General features: G+C 32.3%; 3 pseudogenes across 1 annotated transcript; 2 read left to right on the forward strand and 1 right to left on the reverse strand.

Annotated features, from left to right (window-relative positions):
* Positions 1 to 1,844: 1,844 nt before the first annotated feature.
* On the forward strand, positions 1,845 to 10,178 carry LOC125600718 (annotated as a pseudogene).
* A 5,910-nt stretch (positions 10,179 to 16,088) lies between these two features.
* On the forward strand, positions 16,089 to 20,925 carry LOC111203303 (annotated as a pseudogene).
* Positions 20,192 to 22,406, reverse strand: LOC125600719 (annotated as a pseudogene). Its single transcript, XR_007333910.1, has 11 exons — positions 22,269 to 22,406; positions 22,085 to 22,135; positions 21,713 to 21,985; positions 21,569 to 21,644; positions 21,413 to 21,469; positions 21,192 to 21,332; positions 21,052 to 21,102; positions 20,871 to 20,966; positions 20,722 to 20,805; positions 20,535 to 20,637; positions 20,192 to 20,458 (listed from the first exon to the last, which is right to left on the reverse strand). The product of XR_007333910.1 is annotated as a shaggy-related protein kinase beta-like (transcript).
* Between the last annotated feature and the right edge of the window lie 2,073 nt (positions 22,407 to 24,479).

The raw sequence follows: 24,479 nt of genomic DNA on the forward strand, positions 1-24,479 counted from the left end.
TAAATTAAATGAATAATTAAAAATTAATTTTTTTGAAAATTTACCTCCTCGTAAATCTTATCCACTTCAAGTGTGGATAAGGTGACGGGTAATCCGTCGGTAGACTGCTGGGTCAGCTGAGTCTGGCGGTCTTCAACCCGAGCAACTACGTCGTTGTAGATTTGCTCGGACTTGCCATCCATCCGTTTAATATAAGTGTCGTCTAAATTGTTTGCATACGAATTGAAAACAAAAATTACCCCATTTAATATATATATCTATATATATATTTGGTTTTTTTTAATTAATAGATTAAAATAAAGATAAAGCTGGAATTTTTATTTAATATATATTGAAAATGTAGAACAACACGTATAATGAAATAAATTTTCAAAATTAAAACAACACTTAATATGAAACGGAAAGAGTATGTTTTATTAAGTTCTTATTTATTTTATTTTTAGTTAATTCAAGATATTTTTCCTTACTAGGTTATGACTTTTTTTTTGTTTCACGTATCTAATTAATTACAAGTTGACTCTAATTAATTAAAACCAAAAACGTTGATTCTCCTTTTTCTACTTGTAATATTTGTGGTACTTTGTATATATATTTATACATCTTATTTGTTATGTCTAAGATATTTACGAATACAAAGCAACTACATCAGTTCTTTATTTTTTCATTCTTGTTGTATCATTTGAAATGGCTAAACCAACTATTCTTGCTATTTTCATGATTGTTCTTGTTTTAGGTTTGTTCTACACTTCAGTATTTTTATATTTTTCTCCTTTGCTTCGTAATGTTTATTTGTTTATAACCTTTCTGATTTATAACAAAATAATGGAGATGATACTAATATATATATATATATATATTACACCAAAAAAATGATACTAATATATATATTTAAACACTTATTTAGGAACGGTGACGATGGAGTCACAAGGACAAGAATTGTGTCATGAATATTTTGTTGAATCAGGAATTTGTGATCCCAAACATTGTGCTGATCGGTGTACTGACAAGTGGAAAGGATCTGGCAAGTGTTTTAATGGAACCAAAATCTGTGGCTGCACTTTCAAATGTAAAACTTAGTTTTTATTTGTTATTTATGTTATCATAAAATATACTACTCTTTTAATAAAATGGACTGAAAAATTATAATCCAAATTTAATGCAAATGTGAATTCTAATTTCAATTATTTAACATCATAATATGAACTATAGACTGCAAATTTTAGCATATGTGCCATATTCAGATGTGTTCATCATAATCAATACAAGCAATAAAATTGCAATGTCACTATGAATATAGAGATTCAATGCTATACAAGTTTGGATGATCCAATAGCCCTGTCCTTGGGAAAATTATTTTGCCGCAGACTGTATGCATGGCACTAATAAAAATCTAAATTACAATGATTTTTATTACTATGGAAGTTTCGGATCTTAGATCCATAATTTCTCATAAGTCCGAAGTGAGCTTACTAAATTTTTTGTTGGTTAAAAAAAGTGAGCTTTCTTATTTAAAAAATAATCTTGCTAATATTAAGTTTAGATTATCAAAAAACAACTCTTTACACAACCATTAGACTACCATTAGCGGTATCATCTTTTGAACAAGCCCTGAAGGGTTCATCGAACCTCATCTGCCTCTCCCCTACTGGTGTCTCTGTGAATCATTTTGCTTGGGTATGCTGGTGCGTTTGGACAGCAAGAAACTCGTTGGTTTTTGAGAACCGGGATCTCTCCCCATCAGACATAATCGTTAAAGCCATCGGCCTAGCTCGAGAATGGCAGGACGCACAACCACAGAAAACTCAACTGCTAGGACTTGAATGATGCAGTTACTTTGTTTACAGATGCGGCTTGGCGATTTGGGGATATATAAGCTAGCAGGCTGTGGTTGGCACTACATGGATCCTTACACATGTATACAAGAACAAGGATCATCGACTGAAGCTCATGGGGTGTCACCTCTGATGGCGGAAGCTATTGCTGTCCAGGAAACTCTCTTGCATGCTAAATCACGTCAACTCTCCAAAATCTGCCTAAAATCAGATAATCAAGTGCTCATCAAAACACTAATCTCGAATCAAAGTCCAGTAGACCTTTACAGAATCAACTTGGATATCGAGAATCTAACTTCTTCCTTTGTATTGCTGAATTTCTCTTATGTTTTTAGGAGCCTCAATTGCATAGCTGATGCATTAGCTAAATCTGCTTTGTATGGTTTGAACTCTTCTCTGCATAGCTGAAGCCTTAAGGAGGCTTTCTCTTTCAATGAATTGATAGTTCAAAAAAAAAAAATACTACCAATACCTGGATTACAATGATTTTGTAATGAAACTTATACTTGTTAAACATACCTGGGACATGTATTAATAATTTCAACTAGTTTTTTCACTAATACTAGATATTTTCCTGCACCGTGTATATAAATAAAAGTTTTAAATTTAAATGATATTTAAAAATAAAATTTTATTATTTTTTAATTTTTGTTATTTGCTTACAATATTTAATTTTAAATTTTATTTAAATTATATGTAATAATTGAGGTAAAATAATATTTTATTTAAATTTTAATAATATATATGTATATATTTAAAATTATAATCTTGGAAATATTTTTTATCTATTTATTTTGACTCTATAAAATTGTGTTAGGTATATAATTGTCAAAACATAAAACTAAATAATATTTTTAAAACTTGTAGTTATTAAAGATAAATTAATGGTATTGGTATTAGAAATTTGAATTTTTAAAAAAATGCATACAAGTTTGAATATTTTGTTTGGTAATAAAAATTATATAATTATAAAAATAGAATTAAACAATATTTCAAAAATTATAAAATAATATTATATTTTTATTTCTACAATTATATTATTTATTTGTTATATTAATGAGTATCTATGAGGTATTATTACCATATTTTAAAAAAACTTACCAAAAATACAAATAACATTAATATAAATGTTTGTATCATAACTAGTTTCAAAACATGTCATCATTGTTAGTATGTCATATCATAATTTTTCTTTCAAAATCAACGTGTTAATGATACATGACAAATCATTTATCAAATGATATCCATGGGATATATTTCACAAAATTGGATCAAATGTATTAAAATGAAAAATAAAAATAAAATAAATCATATGCTGAAAACAATACAAGAAAATAAAATTCACAAAATGTGTTTACTCATTAATACGTTTTGGATATTATTTTTGGTTGACCCGGATATCCGGCGGGGCAAGATCCAACCAATTAATCTCTGGATATATGACCACTGTGGTAATCTGAGGATAACAGATTCCAACCCGCGACCTTTAGGATCATTACGGGGCGCCATCCACTAACGCGTGATTTACTATCTTTAGTTTCTTGCGTTGCGTACGGTACTAACCCTACGAATACAATTATCTAATAGGTACCAATTAATTTGTAATAATATGCTTGTAAATAGGATTTTTAACGTTAAAATCCTTCGACCAAGTTTTTTTTGGGTAAAAACCCCCCAAAATAAGTATTTAACGAAAAAATTCTCAAAACTAACTTTATTTAATGAATTAAACCCTATTAGGTCATAACCGGTAAATCTTTAGTTTAGGGGTTTCTACATTAAGTAAACATAGTTGAGAAGTTTTACCATTAAAAATAAAAAAAAATCAAAAAAAAAATCAAAATTTAATAATATTATCTAAAAATTAGTAACTTAAATTTTCAAAATTAGCATTTTTAATTATTATTTTTGTAATATATGAGTTTGATGTGTTTTTAACATCAACAATATATATGTATAAATTAAAAATGTAAAAACCCATAAAATATAATAAAAAATTATCTAAAGATTTATTATGGGCAATTATCTCAAATAGCATTTTTAAAAGTTTTTGTCACAAAAATAGCCTTCAAAAAGAAAATGACCAAAATAACCGTTTTTTATTTTGAAATTTTTAATTTTTGTTTTTTTATTTTTTAAAATTTGAAACCTTATCCCCAAAACTCCACCCCTTACCTCTAAACCCTAAGTCTAGATTAGTTAACCCTAGGGTAAAAATGTACTTGTACCATTTAATAAAACTTTTTTTGGTCATTTTTCTCATTGAAGACTATTTTTGTGACAAAAACTTAAAAAGGGCTATCCAAGGGAATTTTTCATTTATTATTACATTTTTATTAGATAAGATATAATTTTTATTATATTTTTTTGTTTTTTTTTACATTTTTAATATTTTAGTAATAAATTAGTAACTAAAGATTTACCTGTAATAAAATTACTAAACTATTAAAAATTTAAAAAACAAAAAAATATAGTAAAAATTATATCTTATCTAATAAAAAATGTAATAATAAATCTTTGGATAATTTTTATTATATTTTATGGGTTTTTACATTTTTAATTTCTACATATATAATCTTGATGTTAAAAACACATCAAACTCATATATTTACAAAAAAAAAAAATTTAAATGCTAATTTTGAAAATTTAAGTTACTAATTTTTAAATAATATTATAAAATTTTGAATTTTTCTGATTTTTTTAAATTTTTAATGGTAAAACCTCTCACCTATGTTTACTTAACGTAGAAATCCCTAAAATAAAGATTTACCAGTAGTAATGGTAATTATGACATGTTAGAGTTTAATTCATTAAATAAAATTAGTTTAGGGTTTTTTTCGTTAAATATTTAGTTTGAGGTTTTTACCCAAAATAAACTTAGTTGAAGGGTTTTAACTTTAAAAATCCTCGTAAATATCATAGATTTTAGTCCCGAATGATTATTACTGTCTTATGCGTTATTAACTTACTAGTATGGTTCTCGTGCTACGCACGAACTTATTTTTTTTTATTAATAAGACCAAATTTCAGTTTTAGATAACTAAAATTACATATATAAAACAACTTTTATTTTTGTAAAAAGATGAGTATAGCAAAAAAACAAACCATGAACACACTAATCAGTTTATCACTGGTTAAGTTAGATTAGTTCTAAAAAAATACATTGATCATATAATTAGATTAGTTTTTTAAAATACGATGATTTTATATTTAGCTCCCTCCTTACAAATCTAATTTGAAGCTTTTCTGTTTTACTTCTGAATGTCTTGTTCTTCCTATGTTTTCCTAATTCTTAACCTGTAATATATGGCTTTAAACATTCAGTATATATATCAACTGCAAACAAAAACAATATTACAACAAAGTTTTATTTTTCAACCATCATTATAATTTACAACCAATTAATTAAAACAGTAAACAATAACTTGTAATAGATACACCGTTTTGTGAAAGCAAATCAAAGAAAAAAATCATTTATCCACAAAAACAATAGAAAATAATTGACTAATCAAAGTTAACAAACTCCTTAGTTTTAGAATAAGTGATATTTACTACTATACCTTTTAAATATATACAACAGAAATTATAAGCTCACGTCAGACATGAGTAAAACATCAAGTGTCAAGTGAATTCTCGTATTAAAAGGGTAATTTGAAAGCATACTTCCAAACTAAATGTATAAATGGATAGTGGCACATTTATTTGAAGAACACACAAGGGAAAAAAAGTAAAGCATGATGCTCAGGACTTGTTAAGGTAATCAACCCTCAAGAATTCACAATATGTCTTGCATCTATTGCACCCTTTCCAAAAAGTAGGTTCAAACTTAGGCGGAGATTCATACTCAGGCTTAGGCTTTGGCCTTGGCTTGTTAGATGAAGCAGGCTCATGTGGCTTTTGTGATTTCTGAATTCCACTATTTTTATGTTTACCTTCTTGATCATACAACTGAGACCAAGCTTTTAAAATCAGTTTAAAAAGTGCCCTTTGCGCCGTTGAACTTGTTCTTGTCCGAGATGAAGAAAAGAGCTAACTTCTTGTGCAGTTTCTTGACGGTTTCTTCATTAGCAACGAACTACAGTCAGAATCACATATCAGTCAGTTTCTCTTCCTCCTGCAATAAACAATTAAACATCGATCATAATCAGCACTTGATTTAAACAACCAAGATCTATATCCAAACTCTTTGCCTGGTTAATGAATATTTTTGCTCTAGAGTAATTATTCTCAAAGAGTATCTTCTCAGCACACCCATTGCTCTTCTAGATTCTTCATCGTTACGTTCCCTTGTTCGTTTGAGAAATTCTCGTACGGAACCTTAGTGGGAGAGATATGAAAACTTTTTATCAAAAAAAAAACTTATTGCGAAAGAGAGCGAAGGATTAAACAGAGGCTAAGAGAACTGTTTACCAAATTCAGTCCAACAAATTTTGAGAACGTGCTTCGATATCACACGGATCTGAAACAAATTCTCAGCAATTCAAAAAGGAAACTTTGCGAAATCTCGTGCCAAGTGAATAATCCCTGATTTAGACGGAGAGCGACTGAAACCCTAGAAATGACCCGAGAAAAAAAAGAATAGAGAAAATTATTAAGCCTTGCGAAATAAGCAATGAGCAAGGCAGTTGGTATATATATATATATATCAACAAGAGCTTTTCCTGATCGCAGCAATAATTTATTTTCTGCTTCGTTCTAATAGTTAATACCTTATGCTCCTATAACACAATATCATTCTGAACAGAGCAAAAAGTTACAATTTAACATTGTTGTTTCAAATCAAACACTAACATGTTTTGATCATGGTCTCGAACAAACTTTTTTCAACAAACTTCACGCTTCTATTCTAGAGATTTCAAACATTTGATAAGACTTCAATAATACTCAAACATTCTATTTAAACGTCTTTTAATTGTCAAATTTTAGAGATTTATAGGAATCAAGAAAAATAAAAAGTTGTGGAAGAAAGATGATCGTGAATAGTTGTCTTGGTGGATTGTTTTAAGAAGCCGGTGCCTACAGTTATTTTTTTAACATTGTTTTGTTTTAGTTGTTTTTAATTTTGTAAACATGAATTATGTGGCAATATTTAATTGGTTATGTGACTTGTGATTTAGTATATAAGGGAAAATTATTAAGCCTTGCGAAATAAGCAATGAGCAAGGCAGTTGGTATATATATATATATATCATCAAGAGCTCTTCCTGATCGTAGCAATAATTTATTTTCTGCTTCGCTCTAATACTTAATACCTTATGCTCCTGTAACACAATATCATTCTAAACAGAGCAAAAAGTTACAATTTAACATTGTTGTTTCAAATCAAACACTAACCTGTTTTGATCATGGTCTCGAACAAACTTTTTTTAACAAACTTCACGTTTTCATTCTAGAGATTTCAAACATTTGATAAGACTTCAATAATACTCAAACATTCTATTTAAACGTCTATTAATTGTCAAATTTTAGAGATTTATAGGAATCGAGAAAAATAAAAAGTTGTGGAAGAAAGATGATCGTGGGTAGTTGTCCTGGTGAATTGTTTTAAGAAGCCGGTGCCTACAGTTATTTTTTTAACATTGTTTTGTTTTAATTGTTTTTAATTTTGTAAACATGAATTATGTGGCAACATTTAATTGGTTATGTGACTTGTGATTTAGTATATAAGGGATCATGGTCTCGAACAAACTTTTTTCAACAAACTTCACGCTTCCATTCTAGAGATTTCAAACATTTGATAAGACTTCAATAATACTCAAACATTCTATTTAAACGTCTTTTAATTGTCAAATTTTAGAGATTTATAGGAATCGAAAAAAATAAAAAGTTGTGGAAGAAAGATGATCGTGGGTAGTTGTCCTGGTGGATTGTTTTAAGAAGCCGGTGCTTACAGTTATTTTTTTAACATTGTTTTGTTTTAATTGTTTTTAATTTTGTAAACATGAATTACGTGGCAACATTTAATTGGTTATGTGACTTGTGATTTAGTATATAAGGGAAAATTATTAAGCCTTGCGAAATAAGCAATGAGCAAGGCAATTGGTATATGTATATCATCAAGAGCTCTTCCTGATCGCAGCAATGATTTATTTTCTGCTTCGCTCTAATACTTAATACCTTATGCTCCTATAACACAATATCATTATGAACAGAGCAAAAAGTTACAATTTAACATTGTTGTTTCAAATCAAACACTAACCTGTTTTGATCATGGTCTCGAACAAACTTTTTTCAACAAACTTCACGCTTCCATTCTAGAGATTTCAAACATTTGATAAGACTTCAATAATACTCAAACATTCTATTTAAACGTCTTTTAATTGTCAAATTTTAGAGATTTATAGGAATCGAGAAAAATAAAAAGTTGTGGAAGAAAGATGATCGTGGGTAGTTGTCCTGGTGGATTGTTTTAAGAAGCCGGTGCTTACAGTTATTTTTTTAACATTGTTTTGTTTTACTTGTTTTTAATGTTGTAAACATGAATTATGTGGCAACATTTAATTGGTTATGTGACTTGTGATTTAGTATATAAGGGAAAATTATTAAGCCTTGTGAAATAAGCAATGAGCAAGGCAGTTGGTATATATATATATATATATATCATCAAGAGCTCTTCCTGATCGCAGCAATAATTTATTTTCTGCTTCGCTCTAATACTTAATGTCTTATGCTCCTATAACACAATATCATTCTGAACAGAGCAAAAAGTTACAATTTAACATTCTTGTTTCAAATCAAACACTAACCTGTTTTGATCATGGTCTCGAACAAACTTTTTTCAACAATCTTCACGCTTCCATTCTAGAGATTTCAAACATTTGATAAGACTTCAATAATACTCAAACATTCTATTTAAACGTTTATTAATTGTCAAATTTTAGAGATTTATAGGAATCGAGAAAAATAAAAAGTTGTGGAAAAAAGATGATCGTGGGTAGTTGTCCTGGTGGATTGTTTTAAGAAGTCGGTGCCTACAGTTATTTTTTTAACATTGTTTTGTTTTAATTGTTTTTAATTTTGTAAACATGAATTATGTGACAATATTTAATTGGTTACGTGACTTGTGATTTAGTATATAAGGGATTGGCCCAGTAGATACTGAGGCCCAAGTTGAATTCCAGAAACTTGCATCTTCCTTTGACGTCGTTTTGTAACGCTGCTCGAACGAAGTTTCATTCGAATGACTCGAATCTGGTGTTGAGAGATCTGTCTAAATCTGGTCGGATCGAGGAATCCCGCCAACTGTTCGATAAAATGCCTGAGAGGGATAAGTTTACTTGGAATACTATGATCTTTGCTTACTCCTGTTCCGGGAGACTTGCTGATGCAAAACAGCTTTTCCTTAGAAACCCAATAAAGAATACAATCTCCTGGAGTGCTTTAATCTCTGGGTATTGTAAGTATGGTAGTGAAGAAGAAGCTTTCGGTTTTTTTTTTGGGAAATGCAGTTTGATGTTAGAATCCCTGATGAGTATACTTTGGTTAGTGTTTTTAGGATATGTAGTTCGCTTTGTTTGCTTCTGAGGGGTTAACAGATTCATGCGTTAATTGTGCCTTCTCGCTATGTATGCACAATGCAGACGCATCTCTGAAGCTGAATAATTCTTTGGGACCATGGCATGTTAGAGGAATAACGTTGCATGGACTTCTACGCTCACTGGCTACTCTAGAAACGGATTTGCGTACAAGGCGAGTGAGTGTTTTAGAGATATGAGAAGAGAAGGGAATCAACCGAATCATTTTACGTTTCATAGCGTTTTAATTGCTTGTGGTTTCTGCTCGCGGGTTTGGAGTTCAGCTGTTCAAGTGCATGGCTGCATAGTTAAGAGTGGTATCAAGACTGACATCTTTGTTCAGAGCGCAGTGATTGCTATGTATGCCTAAATGCAGAGACTTTGCAACTGCAAGAGCCTTGTTACAAGATATGGAAGTTGATGATGTGGTTTCTTGGAACTCGATGGTTGTTGAGTGTATCAGAGAAGGTCTTAAAGAAGAAGCTCTGTCTTTATTCGGAAGAATGCACGAGCGAGATATGAAGATAGATGATTTCACAATCCCCTCCATTCTAAACCTTCTTCTAGAACAGAAACGAATATAGCTTCTTTTGTGCATTGTCTGATTGTGAAAACTGGATACGGAACTTACAAGCTGGTGAATAACGCTCTTGTGGATATGTATGCTAAAATGGGAATCATGGATTGAGCGGTGAAAGTGTTTGAAGGGACGATTGAGAAAGATGTGATATCTTGGATAGCTCTTGTTACAGGCAATAAACATAAACTTAAGAACTATATTAATGCCTCATGTATGGACCCGTCCACCTCGTTCTTAAACCATCCTAGTTAAATCAACGGTCTTTTCTTTTTTGTTTTAAAAAAATATCTTTACTTTTATCTTATCTATTAAAACGGAAGTTAGAATGTGATTTTTTTATTTGGGTCATTTCTTAGAAACTATATTAAATTTTACATATTTTAGTTAGAATGTCTTTCAATATCTTTACCTTTTTATTTGAAATGCAACTCAATATTTTTTTAAAAAAAAACATATGACAAAATCTTTGAAAAATCTTTTTAGAAGTTTTTTGAAAAAATCTGAAATTAACATTTTAAATTATAATTATCCTAAAATATGATTAGTTTTGATGTACACGAAAAATTAAAATTATGTAAAAAAATAATTAAATTCGATTATAATAAAAATTTAAATTGATTATCTAAAAAATAAATTTACAAAAATATTGTTAGAAAAAAAATATTCATTTATCTTTCAAATATAAAATGAAAATATTATAATTAAATAATGAAAATGATAAATAAAAACCATAAATTTATCAAATGACAAATGAATTATACTATGCTAAATTTTTTGCTTAAAGTTATACTACCAACATGTGGCACTAGCACACGATTTTTCAAAATATAATAAAACAATTCTTTATTTTCTAGAAAAATTCCAAGTATTACCAGTAAGAATATTATATTCTACAACCCAGTAACATATATTATACCAAACTGTGATGATACTAGTTTCATCTGACTGTTGATTTTAAATTAAAATTTCTAAATTTAACATAACACTAGATTTTGATCCGCACAACCGTACGTGTGTAATTTTCATGAATTAAATTTAAAAATAAGGGTAAGTTCTACTATTATGCCACCTTTGCTTCGTAAACTTGTAAATAGTACATGCTAGTAAGGCTGTGTAATAAAAATGATTCTCACATGATAGATGTGAAGTTTTGATTCAAATTCTAACTTGGTTGTCGAATAAATTAGTTTTCAAATAAGATGCTTTTCATTTTTAAATGGAGCATGACTAACAATAACATTATTACAATAACTGAGGGAAAAATATATGTATAGAAAGCAAAAAAAAAAAGAATAAAATAACAACATTCTTTTAGTCAGACTTCTATTAAATTCTATAGTTTAACAAATTGGTTATTTCTATCTAGAGCATCTTATTCAAACTGACAATCTAATCTTTTATACCAACTAGGGGTATTGTCTCCGCGCAAGCGCGGAGTTGTAGACATATTTCTTGTTTCATCTCAATATTTGTTAGGGTTATTGTAGCTGTGAATTTTGCGTTTTGGGTTGATCATTGTTTTTTAAGTTTTTTATTATTATAGGGTTATAGTTGTGATGATGTACTGTGTATGCACTGTTCTCCACTCATGAAGGACTAAACTGTGTTAGTAATGTGATTGATATAGTTCGTGTTGTTGCTTGCTGTGTCACTGAGACTTATTGTTTGTTTGTCTTTTTAATTTGTTATTTGTACTGTTGAGATTACATAAATTATATTAAGGTTGTTGAGAGTACCTTTTGTTTCTGGATATTTTTTCACCAATTTAGTTGTGTAAGTTGTGTGTATTAAGTAATATTTTTTTTTATTCTTATTATGTTGATTATATGTTTTTTTACTTTTAAACTTGTTGTTTTTACCGGACCTTTAAAACAAATATATGAAGACTTGTACAAATAACTATAAAATGAGTGACAATTAGTATTTGGGTCTTAATGGGTTTTAAACGAATATATGTATTTCTCATAAGAAAACAATAGCGTTGCCAAGTTGACATTGAGCATATAAGCTATTTTTATAAGACAAGAGGAGTGAGCAGGTGGAGATGTTGTTGCCGCTTTTGTGTCTGTTGGGATTGTCTCTTGTATCTACTGGTGTGGCTGTGTTTATTTTTTTTTATTTGATGGGTAATATGTAAACAAAAATAATTGTTAGTTGTATTTATAAGAGTTTGTAACTTACTCTGCTTTTTTGTTTAGGTAATTTCACTGATCTTGGTTGTCGTCTTCGTCTTCTTCGTAAGCATCTGTGAAAGTAAGTTTGTAAATTTTTAAATATTTGGCCGTGTAGTTTATATTTGTTTAGCTGGCTCAATATATGTGTCGTTGAGTTTTAGTTGAGTTGATTGGAATATTTGTTTTGAATTTTATTTGTAAGATTAGACAAAAACAGAGGTGATCATTAATGATTCGTCTTTTTTGGGATACTAGTTTTTGGTGTTTTGATTGTTTGGGTTATTGTGGTTTCTTTTAAACAATAAAATAAAGATTTGTGTAAAATTAGATTGATAAATAAGGGAGATAAATAGACGACCACAAATCTTGGGTATGAAATATTTTTGATTATTGATGTTAGCACAATATAGACAGTAGTATAAAGGAAATTATGTGTTGATTGTTTCTTACGGATCAATGAGGAGACGGATAACGACTCAAGTTGTTTCTTTGGTGAGGTCAGAGCCCTGGACAGAACAGATCTGCCCAACCACATCTGTGAGTTTAAATATCAGTTATGATATCAAAACATAATATAAACCCAGATGCAATATGATAATATACCTGGAAGTTCTAGGTTTGTGTTCGCAATCACTTGGAGATTGTCGAACAGTCTAATCTTGACTGAAGATTGATCTCAGGAGCACCCGTGATGACTTCATCAATAATGGTTAGTGAGATGAAACGAATGAGGAATGGATGATCAGTTATCTTGTACATGCTTGAGCACCTAGAAACCTCAAAACGATCGACTTTCACAATGGAATCAGCTTTCAAAGATGGCATGTAATGATAAGCACGTCCGACGGGAGTAAACCCATGAATCACGGAATCTGCAAATAATATTATTCAACAAAGAATCAAGAAATAAATTAAAACAATTGTGTTAAATAAGTGTTATAGATCGAATATTAACTTACCTTTTCATCAAGGAAGAGAACCATGATTCCCACAAATTCCATGTCTTTCTTGAAGTTCAGGGAATCCCAGAAGCGAGGAAGCCAGAGGCTATGCTCTGACTACTACGACCAAGACGGAGAGATTCGAAGGTTGAGTGACGGACGCCGAGACGCCGGTTTGACGAATTGGAGAGGCAAAGAGAAACATTTTCTAGAAGTTGGTTAAATCTAAGAGGAATCAATGAGTTTTGTGGAGATGCAGATTGAGTTCATCAAAGATGAGAATTGTATATATATGGTTTATATAGGGGATACAAATCAGGAACATTTATGATCAAGCGATTTAAGATGTGGACATGAAGAGTTCACCGGTGAAAAAATAGATTACGAACAGACACATGGTGCAACTCTGTAACTCAGACTTGTTTGAGACAGTGAAGAAAAGAACCCAAACTCATGTTAAACGACAACAGATTACAATATGAGAAAACTATAATTGTTGCAAACTTGAGCTTTTTTTCATATAACGTGATGAATCTCATTTGAAAATGAAACCCATAATGCACTTGTGGCCCGACCCTCAGAGGAAGCCGTAGAAGTAAGAGCTTCCGACCTTCGTAAATATATATTAGGTTCGACCATCAATGTACAAAGTATCATTTAGCTTAGTGGTATAAATGTTGGTGTTTATATCTCAATACCCCGGGTTCGAGCCATAGACTTGACATTTTTTCACAATTTTTAAAAGTGGGGCCCACAAAATGCCGACGTGGCGCGCTGAGGAATGAGTAAAAACTCATCTATTATAATATAGTGGAGATGCAGATTGAGTTCATCAAAGATGAGAATTGTATATATAGGGTTTATATAGGGGCTACAAATCAGGAACATTTATGATCAAGCGATTTAACATGTGGACATGAAGAGTTCACCGGTGAAAAAATAGATTACGAACAGACACATGGTGCAACTCTGTAACTCAGACTTGTTTGAGACAGTGAAGAAAAGAACCCAAACTCATGTTAAACGACAACAGATTACAATATGAGAAAACTATAATTGTTGCAAACTTGAGCTTTTTTTCATATAACGTGATGAATCTCATTTGAAAATGAAACCCATAACGCACTTGTGGCCCGACCCTCAGAGGAAGCCGTAGAAGTAAGAGCTTCCGACCTTCGTAAATATATATTAGGTTCGACCATCAATGTACAAAGTATCATTTAGCTTAGTGGTATAAATGTTGGTGTTTATATCTCAATACCCCGGGTTCGAGCCATAGACTTGACATTTTTTCACAATTTTTAAAAGTAGGGCCCACAAAATGCCGACGTGGCGCGCTGAGGAGTGAGCAAAAACTCATCTATTATAATATAGTGGAGATGCAGATTGAGTTCATCAAAGATGAGAATTGTATATATAGGGTTTATATAGGGGCTACAAATCAGGAACATTTATGATCAAGCGATTTAAGATGTGGACATGAAGAGTTCACCGGTGAAAAAATAGATTACGAACAGACACATGGTGCAACTCTGTAACTCAGACTTGTTTGAGACAGTGAAGAAAAGAACTCAAACTCATGTTAAACGACAACAGATTACAATATGAGAAAACTATAATTGTTGCAAACTTGAGCTTTTTTCATATAACGTGATTAATCTCATTTGAAAATGAAACCCATAACGCACTTGTGGCCCGACCCTCAGAGGAAGCCGTAGAAGTAAGAGCTTCCGACCTTCGTAAATATATATTAGGTTCGACCATCAATGTACAAAGTATCATTTAGCTTAGTGGTATAAATGTTGGTGTTTATATCTCAATACCCCGGGTTCGAGCCATAGACTTGACATTTTTTCACAATTTTTAAAAGTGGAGCCCACAAAATGCCGACGTGGCGCGCTGAGGAGTGAGCAAAAACTCATCTATTATAATATAGTGGAGATGCAGATTGAGTTCATCAAAGATGAGAATTGTATATATAGGGTTTATATAGGGGCTACAAATCAGGAACATTTATGATCAAGCGATTTAACATGTGGACATGAAGAGTTCACCGGTGAAAAAATAGATTACGAACAGACACATGGTGCAACTCTGTAACTCAGACTTGTTTGAGACAGTGAAGAAAAGAACTCAAACTCATGTTAAACGACAACAGATTACAATATGAGAAAACTATAATTGTTGCAAACTTGAGATTTTTTTCATATAACGTGATGAATCTCATTTGAAAATGAAACCCATAACGCACTTGTGGCCCGACCCTCAGAGGAAGCCGTAGAAGTAAGAGCTTCCGACCTTCGTAAATATATATTAGGTTCGACCATCAATGTACAAAGTATCATTTAGCTTAGTGGTATAAATGTTGGTGTTTATATCTCAATACCCCGGGTTCGAGCCATAGACTTGACATTTTTTCACAATTTTTAAAAGTGGGGCCCACAAAATGCTGACGTGGCGCTTTGAGGAGTGAGCAAAAACTCATCTATTATAATATAGATTCTACTAAACTTGGAAATTAAATTAAATTCAACTGATAATGAATACATATTAACTTGCCTTAATATAAAAATTAGGTAGTAACTCGCGATGTGCATAGAGTGAAATAGTTTATTAGTTTATTTATTGTATGTTGTATTAATTAAAGGATTTATTGTATAGCTTTTTCTAGGGAAATACATTCATATATCCGTTCGGATTTTGGATTTTTAGAGTTAGAAATTTAAATCATATTCGGATATTTACAAATTTTGGTTTGATTTGGTTCAAATCATTGTGGGTTCGGTTTGGATTCGAGTTCGGGTATCCATTTTAATTATGTATTTTTTTAAACAAAAATCCTAAATCCACAAAATCCACAAATGAAATAATATAAAACATAAAAATTTGAATAATGTAAGACTAAATATTTAAACTTACATAAAAATTAGTTCAATTCAAATATTTGGATGGAGAACAAATAAATAATTTCAGTATTTTGAACATTTTTTTGTTATTTTTAGATATTTACTTGTGGCTATGTTGATAATTTTTAGATATTTTCATAATTTTGAATACCTAATAGATATAAAATTTAAAATAATTAACATATTTAAGTATATAATTGTGAGTTAGATATTTTTGGTATCCAATTTTTTTTAGTTTGGATCAGATTCTGATATGGTTATCTGGATATTAAACTTTTAGATCCATCTAACTACTTAATCAGTTTTATTTTGTATTTTAGTATTACTTTCAAATCTACTTCGGTTTGGTTCTTCGGATCAGATATTTTGCCCAGATTTAATTTCTTTTAATAATATAAATTAAAATAAAATAAATGTAAAACAAATATTCAGGGTTTTTTAACATACATAATTATTGGACCATACTTTAAGAAAACCAATAAAAATGGTGGGGCGTCGTGTCAATATTGTTGGGCATATTGCAAAACTGACATAGTCTATAATCAATAACGTGTATTTTCTTATAAAAAATTATTGATGAATATAATAAAAACACGATACAATCGAGTGAAATGTGTTAGAGTTGCGTGAAATTAATGTGATCTCTTCAATCGGTACCTGAATTTTGTTTTTCAAATCGATTTCATGAACTTTTTTTCTTTTAAAGCTTTTCTAATTTCTGATTTTTTCTAACAGTCTGATTATGTTTCTAATTCTTGGTATGATATGAAAACTCCGTAAAGAAAAACAATATTTGGCTAAACTAAAGATCTGATTTTGTGTGTGGTGTTTTTTACATCAATTTTCTTAGCTCATAACTAATCACAATTATTTATTGTCTTCATGTACAGAAACTTCAACCATACCTAAGTTCGGCAACATAAGAAACTTTCAATTTCTAAAAACATTCTTGTTCCAGCATTTTAGTTAATGTGAATCTTAATGATTTTGTAATTTTTTCTTTCAAAATGATATTATTCAGTAGTTGTACAAAGACAATTTAAGTTCAATAATACAAAAATTAAAAATGCAGAAATTAAAAATTAACTTATTAAGAAAAAATAGTGTGTAAATGCATTAATTATTAAATGATTGTGAAACCGACACGTCAGAATATATTCAAATTGAAATCGATGTAGGATGCCACGTGGCTAGTGTAGTGTGAAAACATTAAATGACAATGATTTTTTTTTAATGTAAACGAGATCTATAAGTTTTAATTAATTTCAAAATATTTTTCCTATTTGTTTTCCATAATTTGTTTGCATGAGTCATCTTATTTATTATAAGTTGACTCTCAATTTCTTTCTATTTTTTCAATTTGTGGTACTTTTGAAATATATCTACACATCTAATTTGTTATATATAAGATATTCACGGATGCAATACAACCTCATCACTGTTCTTTATTTTAAAGTTTTCACTTTTTGTTGCATCATCAAAAATGGTTAAAACCACAATTTTTGCTATTTTCATGGTTGTTCTTGTTTTAGGTTTGTTTTACACTTAACTATATTAAAGATATTTATTATTTCTATGTTTTATCTTTGATTTCATAGTGTTTCATTTCTTCATAACCTTTTTAACATATAGAAAATAAAGATGATGCTAATACATGTTTTCAATATTTATTTTTAGGGATGGTGATGGAGTCGCAAGGACAAGAATCTTGTCGTGAATATATTAGTGGAACAGAAATTTGCCAAGCTAAACAATGTGATGATCAGTGTACAGTCGAGTATAATGGATATGGCAAGTGCTTAGCAGGCACAGTGTGCCTCTGCACTTTTATTTGTAAAACTTAATTTTCATTTGTTATTAATAAACTATTATCAAATAAATTAAATTAAAAAATGTTGAAAAAAATAAATTGCAATTTTCTTAGCTCTTTTCTTAGAACGTGAATTCTGATTTCAGCTAGTGGACATCATAATCTTTGAAATAAAGTTGTAGCTATTTAACTAATTTTGATCTAAGTCCAACAATTAAAAAAATATTCAAACTCCAATCAAGTAATGTAATAATCTAATATATCATTAAGGGCATTCTTTCTAAAATTGTCGGAATTAACCGGTAGATGCATAAAAAAGGCATGAACTATAAACTGTAAATTTCAGGTTATATGCCATACAAGTCAGATATGTCGATCATAATCAAAGCTGGAATAATTTTTCAATATTATAGATGATGATAATGTAAAAGACTAAAGTATAACACAAAATTCATATAAATATCTAACAGCAATTAATTTGTAAAAAAATATATAATACCAATAAAAATTATCTTATGATGAGATACAATACGAAGAAGAAAAGATGTGGCCATCTCCATGAAGACCATCTTCATTGTTCAAATATTTTAGTTATTATTATATTGTCTTTTATTTAGTGGAGTTATGTTTCCATGATTTGAGGATATGTGTTGCACCCACTTCTTACGTAGTAGTAGTTAGTTTATTTCTTCTAGCTTTGTATTTAAATAGTGAGTTGGAGTTAAATGAAAGAAGAAGAGAAAATTGTAGTAAACTTGTTTGGTTTATTTAGTTTGTTCTTTCACAAATTCTCTTAGTTTTGAAGAGGGACCTTAGTTGGCATCAAAGCAACTTGTGTTCTAAGTTATCAAATGGGTAATTAGGTTCACTCCTAACATCTTATGCGTTATTGGCTCAGTAGAGAGCGATGCATATATTAAATTCCAGAAACTTATGTCTTGCTTTGAAACAGTTTTGTAATTACATTCACAGCTACGCTGCTCGAACGAAGCTTTATTAGAATCTGATGTTGGGAGATTTGTCTAAATTTGGTCGGATCAAGGAAGCCCGCCAATTGTTCGATAGAATGCCTGACAGAGATAAGTTTACTTGGAACACTATGATCGTTGGTTACTCTAGTTCAAGGAGACTTGCTGATGCGAAACAGATTCTTCTTAGAAATCCAATGAAGAATTCAATCCCCTGGAGTGCTTTAATCTCAGGGTATTGTAAGTATGGAAGTGAAGAAGAGGCTTTCCGTTTTTTTTTTGGGAAATGCAGTTTGATGGAAAAAGCCCTGATGGGTACACTTTGGGTAGTGTTCTTAGGATGTGTACTTCGCTTGGTTTGCTTCTGAGAGGTGAACAGATTCATGGGTTTACAGTAAAAACCGGTTTTGATTTGGATGTTGGTGTGGTTAATGGCCTTCTCGCTATGTATGCACAATGCAAACACATCTCTGAAGCTGAATACCTCTTTGGGACCATGCTAAATGAGAGGAATAACGTTATATGGTTACTGGCTATTCTAGAAACGGACTTGCTTACAAGGCGATTGAGTGTTTTAGGGATGTGAGAAGAGAAGGAAACCAACCGAATCAGTTTATCTTTCCTAGCGTTTTAACTGCTTGTGCTGCGGTTTCTGCTCGCTGGATTGGAGTTCAGGTGCATGGCTGCATAGTTAAGAGTGGTTTCAAGATCAGTATTTTGTTCAGAGACTTTGCAACTGCAAGAGCCTTGTTACAAGATTAGGAAGTTGATGATGTGGATTTCTTGGAACTCGATGGTTGTTGAGTGTGTTAGAGAAGGTCTTAAAGAAGAAGCTCTGTCCTTGTTCGGAAGAATGCATAGGCGAGACATGAAGATGATTTCACAATCCCATCCATTTTAAACTGTTTCGCTTCGTCTAGAACATAAGCGAAGATAGCTTCTTTTGTGCATTGTCTGATAGTGAAAACTGGATATGGAACTTACAAGCTGGTGAATAACGCTTTTGTGGATATGTATGCTAAAAGAGGAATCATGGATTCACTTTTGAAGGGATGATTGAGAAAGATGCGATGTCTGAAGATAGAAGACATCCAAGAATGGTTGAGATATATTCCATTTCCAAGGTTGATGAAACGATGCTTTTGATCAAAGAAGCTGGTTATTTACGGATATGAGTTTTGCACTCAATGACTTGGATAAGGAAGGCAAGGAGCTTTTGGTTTAGCTTACCATAGTGTGAAACTAGCTGTATTGTTTGGTCAACTTGCTGTACCATCTGGAGCTCCTATTCGGATCATCAAGAACCTCCGTGTCTGTGGGGATTTTGCCACAATGCAATGAAGTATATATCTAGAGTATATCTCAGGCATATCATCTTAAGAGATTCTAACTGCTTTCATCACTTTAGAGATGGAAACTGTTCTTGTGGAGACTATTGGTAAACATTTTGCGTATAAGAAGAGACAAACTCGGAAAATTCTGCATTTTCTGTCTGCAACAATGGAGTCTACAAAGTTACAAACTTAACAAATCATACACTTTTGGAACTGCTAGTGCAAGGTGGTTGCAGAGGTCAATGAGGGTGTTCATAACCAGAACAATGCCAAAAAAAAAGGAATTTAGATATCAACATCTGTGTAGAGAAGAAGCGGTCTCGTTAGACAAAGTAAGTTATTTCCTTGCATGTTCAGGGATTAAGCGATGACGCAATTCAACAGATGCACCAGCCAGTTCTACAAAGGAAGTAATTGCATTTTATCAGAGGAAAGTTGAAGAAGAGAAAGATAAGCATAGTGTTGTTGTCAATACCTTGAGCTGTGAAATCAAACAGTGGAGGAAGTGCTCTTCCATTAGGCAAGGATGCTCTCGGGTCTCTCAGATCATCGAAGAAGGGGTGTGCACATGCTTCAAGCTGAAACCATAGTTTAAGTAAAAGGAGTTAAAAGCCGCCATGCTCTAAAAAGGACAGAGATCCACTGGGATTGGTCTATCTTACCGCTGAACATCTCAGGTTTGGTGAGTACTGGAGGAGTCTAGAGGCAAGATCCATTGCTTCTGGAGATACCTGTCTCCGGAAAATCTGAAAATAGAAAGTTGTAAGCAAAACATTACCGTTATCTGAAATTACTTATATATGTAATAAACCTTGTGCCATGGCTGAGCTTTGATCTGAGGGAACTTAAAATCATTGTAACGAGGATTCATGTTTCTGATCTCTTCTCTTGCTGGTGTTCCCAAAATCTGATTCACACAGAAAATTGCAGAACACAAACTCTGAGAATCTCTAACAGGAAAGGGAAACAAAAACCACAATATGTTTCTTTACCTTAATGATCTCAACCAATTGATCAACACTAGTCTCTCCAGGGAACAGAGGCTGTAGACATTAAAAGCAAGATACAATTGTCAGAGAAACTGTCTCAGATTAGAAGTTAGAAGAACCCATCAGAACAAAACATGTCTTACATGTCCAAGAAAAAGTTCAGCCATGACACAGCCAACAGACCACATATCGATGGCGGTTGTGTACTCAGTTACCCCAAATATGAGTTCAGGAGCTCTGTAATACCTTGAGCATATGTAAGATATATTGGGTTCTCCCGGAATCTGAAACCAAGAAGACATCACTTACTCAGTCACTACTCATGTTTTCTATAACATGCAGTGTGTAAATCAATAGAACCTACCAGCATCTTGGCGCTCCCAAAATCGCATACCTTCACCTCATGTGTAACATTATTGACCTGCCAAATGCATCACCATTAGATCAGAAAATGTATTATTAGTAACCTCAAGAACAACGGAACCCGAACCAGCATCTGAATGCTCAGGCCTATGCTTACCAATAGATTCTGAGGTTTAATGTCACGGTGACACCACTCCAACAACTCTATGTAGATAGTTCATTGCGCGGCAAATCTGGTTATCAACAACCGTGAGAACAAGATTCACAAAAAAAACTTCAAGATCCCAAGTTCTTTTAATACCTGATATGTATAGAGCTGAATATAGATCAAGGGCATGTGTTGATTCATCTTGGTGTAAGATCTTGAAGAACGGTATATAGTCTCAGGTACATACTCAAGAACAAGGTTAAGATAAAGCTCATCTTTCTCAGTGGTGGAGAAGAAAGAATGCTTGAGGTCAACAACATTAGGATGATCAAGCATCCGCATGATCTGAAGCTCTCTGTTCTTGTATCTCTTGTCTTGCAACACTTTCTTGATAGCTACTTTTTCTTCTGTCTCTAAGCACTTAGCCTATCATCATTTAAAAAAAAAACATGAATCACATTTTCAAACAACAAGTAATCTTAGCCTTGAGATAATTGTTTTGGTTTAGTTATTACCTGAAAGGACAACACCGAATGAGCCAGTGCCAATCACATGTTCAGCTCTGTACGAGATTGTCTTTAAAAAAAGAACACATAAAAAGATCAGTTAGTTAAGATTATAAAAGAAAATTTAAACATTTTTGACCTAAAAATAAAAATTAAAAAACACATAACAATCAGATTTTCATAAACAATCTGAATAAGAACACATAACAATCATAACTGAAACCACCTTGTCTCTTTGATCGTTCAGACCCTTCTGTGGTGGTAATGATCCGACCAGACTCTGTCCCATTACCCTTGATAATCCCACCGTCCTTATCCTTGTCGTCATCACCGATTCCCATCTCTTTTGGTAATGAATCAGAATCCTCTGTTTTAGAAACAGAGTCTTCTCGTGTAGTCCTTTCTATCTCTTCACAAATTTGGTTAGGCTTCGATCTCGGCGTCTCGGTCTCTCCTACCTAAATAAGAAAAGCTGTTTGTTTAAAAAAAAAAACCCCAACATGCAGAAGTACGTAAAAGGAGGAAACATCTTACGTTATCAGAAGAGACGAAACCGCGTCCAGAAGGCGATACTCGTCAATCTACGCATCACATTCATCGTTTTGAGCCGAGTTTTTCCCCAGAGAAAAAAAAAACAAAATGGGGCTTAACGAGAAAACACGAAGATGATGATGATGATGATGATTCACGGAGAAGAGAAAGAAAGAGAGAGAGACGACGACGGTGCCAACTTCTCTCTCCTTCTTCTCTACCTCCTCTGCCAAAGAAAAACAAAGTATGGATTTTTATTCATTACTGTGACTATATATAAAACATATTATAGAAAATTCATATCTACGGAGGAGCGGATATAGCTAACGAGAAAATAGGTGGCAAGATTGCTCGTTTTAAGATCGGCCTTGATCTAACATGGAGAACCAATCATTCTCACACCCTTGGTCGTATATGGCGATCATGGCCGTTTGTTGTTAGCTCTTTTAGTAAATCTAACGGTGGTGGTCGATGCGCGCGGAATGGCTCCTTTTCTTTCGGCCGTTTGTAATTTCAGCCAGAAAAAAAAAAAATAGCAGTATATGAGCTTCAGTTAGGCCATCCACTGTCAGTTTGGAAAATCGTCCAATAGAGAGGTTGTCACGTCACCATGGCTGAAATAGAAAGAACTTTCGTATTGGATATGTTAAAAACTTTATTGGCCCACCCAACCCATCTAGACAAAATCTGCTTCTTGTTCTTCAAGCTTGACGAGTTCTCCAACTCTTCCCCTTCATCTTCTCTATCTCTTTCTTTATGTTTTGTGTTACCTTCTCAATCAATAATCAAAAACTATTCTTGAATGTTTCTTTTCACCTCCCCTTGATCATTCTCTTATATAAAGCTCTATCTCTGAACCTAAATCGAAAACCTACTTTGGCAGAAGTTACATCCATGACCATGGAATCTACAGGAAATCTCATCTCTCCACCGGCGCTTTAGTCTAAACCTATGTTTTTGAGGAGGATTTACTATACTTCTGCGTGTTTTTGAGTAATTGTAAAGTTAACTGGGTATATTTTTGTTGTATGTTTCAATAGGGAGGGACGGTTCGATCTTGAGGGTTCGTCGCACTCCTCCTCTGAATCCTTAGCCAGCCTTCACGACCTTGATTCTGCTCTGATACCATTCGAGGAAGGAGTAAGAGCTGAACCTGACAGCGAGTCACATGCCCTGTCTTCACCTGAAGACCAATCAGTACGTAAAATCCAGTTTACTGAGCACCTAGAACTTTTCATTCAAGTGGTTGAGTGTTTTCTTAATTGGAAAAACCTTGTGATTCGCTTAAAAGTCTTAAAACGTATGGAGAAGGAATGATAAAAGGTGAGAGATTGTAAATTCAAGGATCCTACCCCTCTTCTTGTTAGTCAAACATTTCCTGCAACTGCTACTGTAGAGCATAACACATATGCATGTCTTAACTTTTCCATATGAGACTCCTGTGGTGGTGTTTTTATATGTGTAGAAGAATCTCATTTGTTCGGTTGATACGGTTATTTAACAGGCTAGAGGGTCTGCGGCGCACGTACGACGAGGAGCAGAGACGGAGACTAGAAAATCGAGGAACTAAAGACAGAAATCGAGGGTCCAAAAGGAACTCGAGGAACAGCTTTATTGATTGCCCCCGTCAGTTAGATATGGTCGAGAAAGAGCGAGACGAAGCTATCAAAAAAAAAAAACTGAAGAGCTTTTGAGAAATCTATACCTGGAGAAGGGTGAGTCATCATCACATTCGCCTTCATCCGCGTCGCAGTGGTCTGTTTCCAACGAGCCTCCCCCATATTTCATCTGTCCCATTTCAAAGGTTAGGACTCGAACCTCCACCGAGAAAGCTGATGTTTGTTAGGATCTTGACTTGGCTTCTCCTCACTATAGTGTACTAA

This window comes from Brassica napus, unplaced genomic scaffold (assembly GCF_020379485.1).
Source record: "Brassica napus cultivar Da-Ae unplaced genomic scaffold, Da-Ae ScsIHWf_2368;HRSCAF=3059, whole genome shotgun sequence".
Taxonomy (NCBI): domain Eukaryota; kingdom Viridiplantae; phylum Streptophyta; class Magnoliopsida; order Brassicales; family Brassicaceae; genus Brassica; species Brassica napus.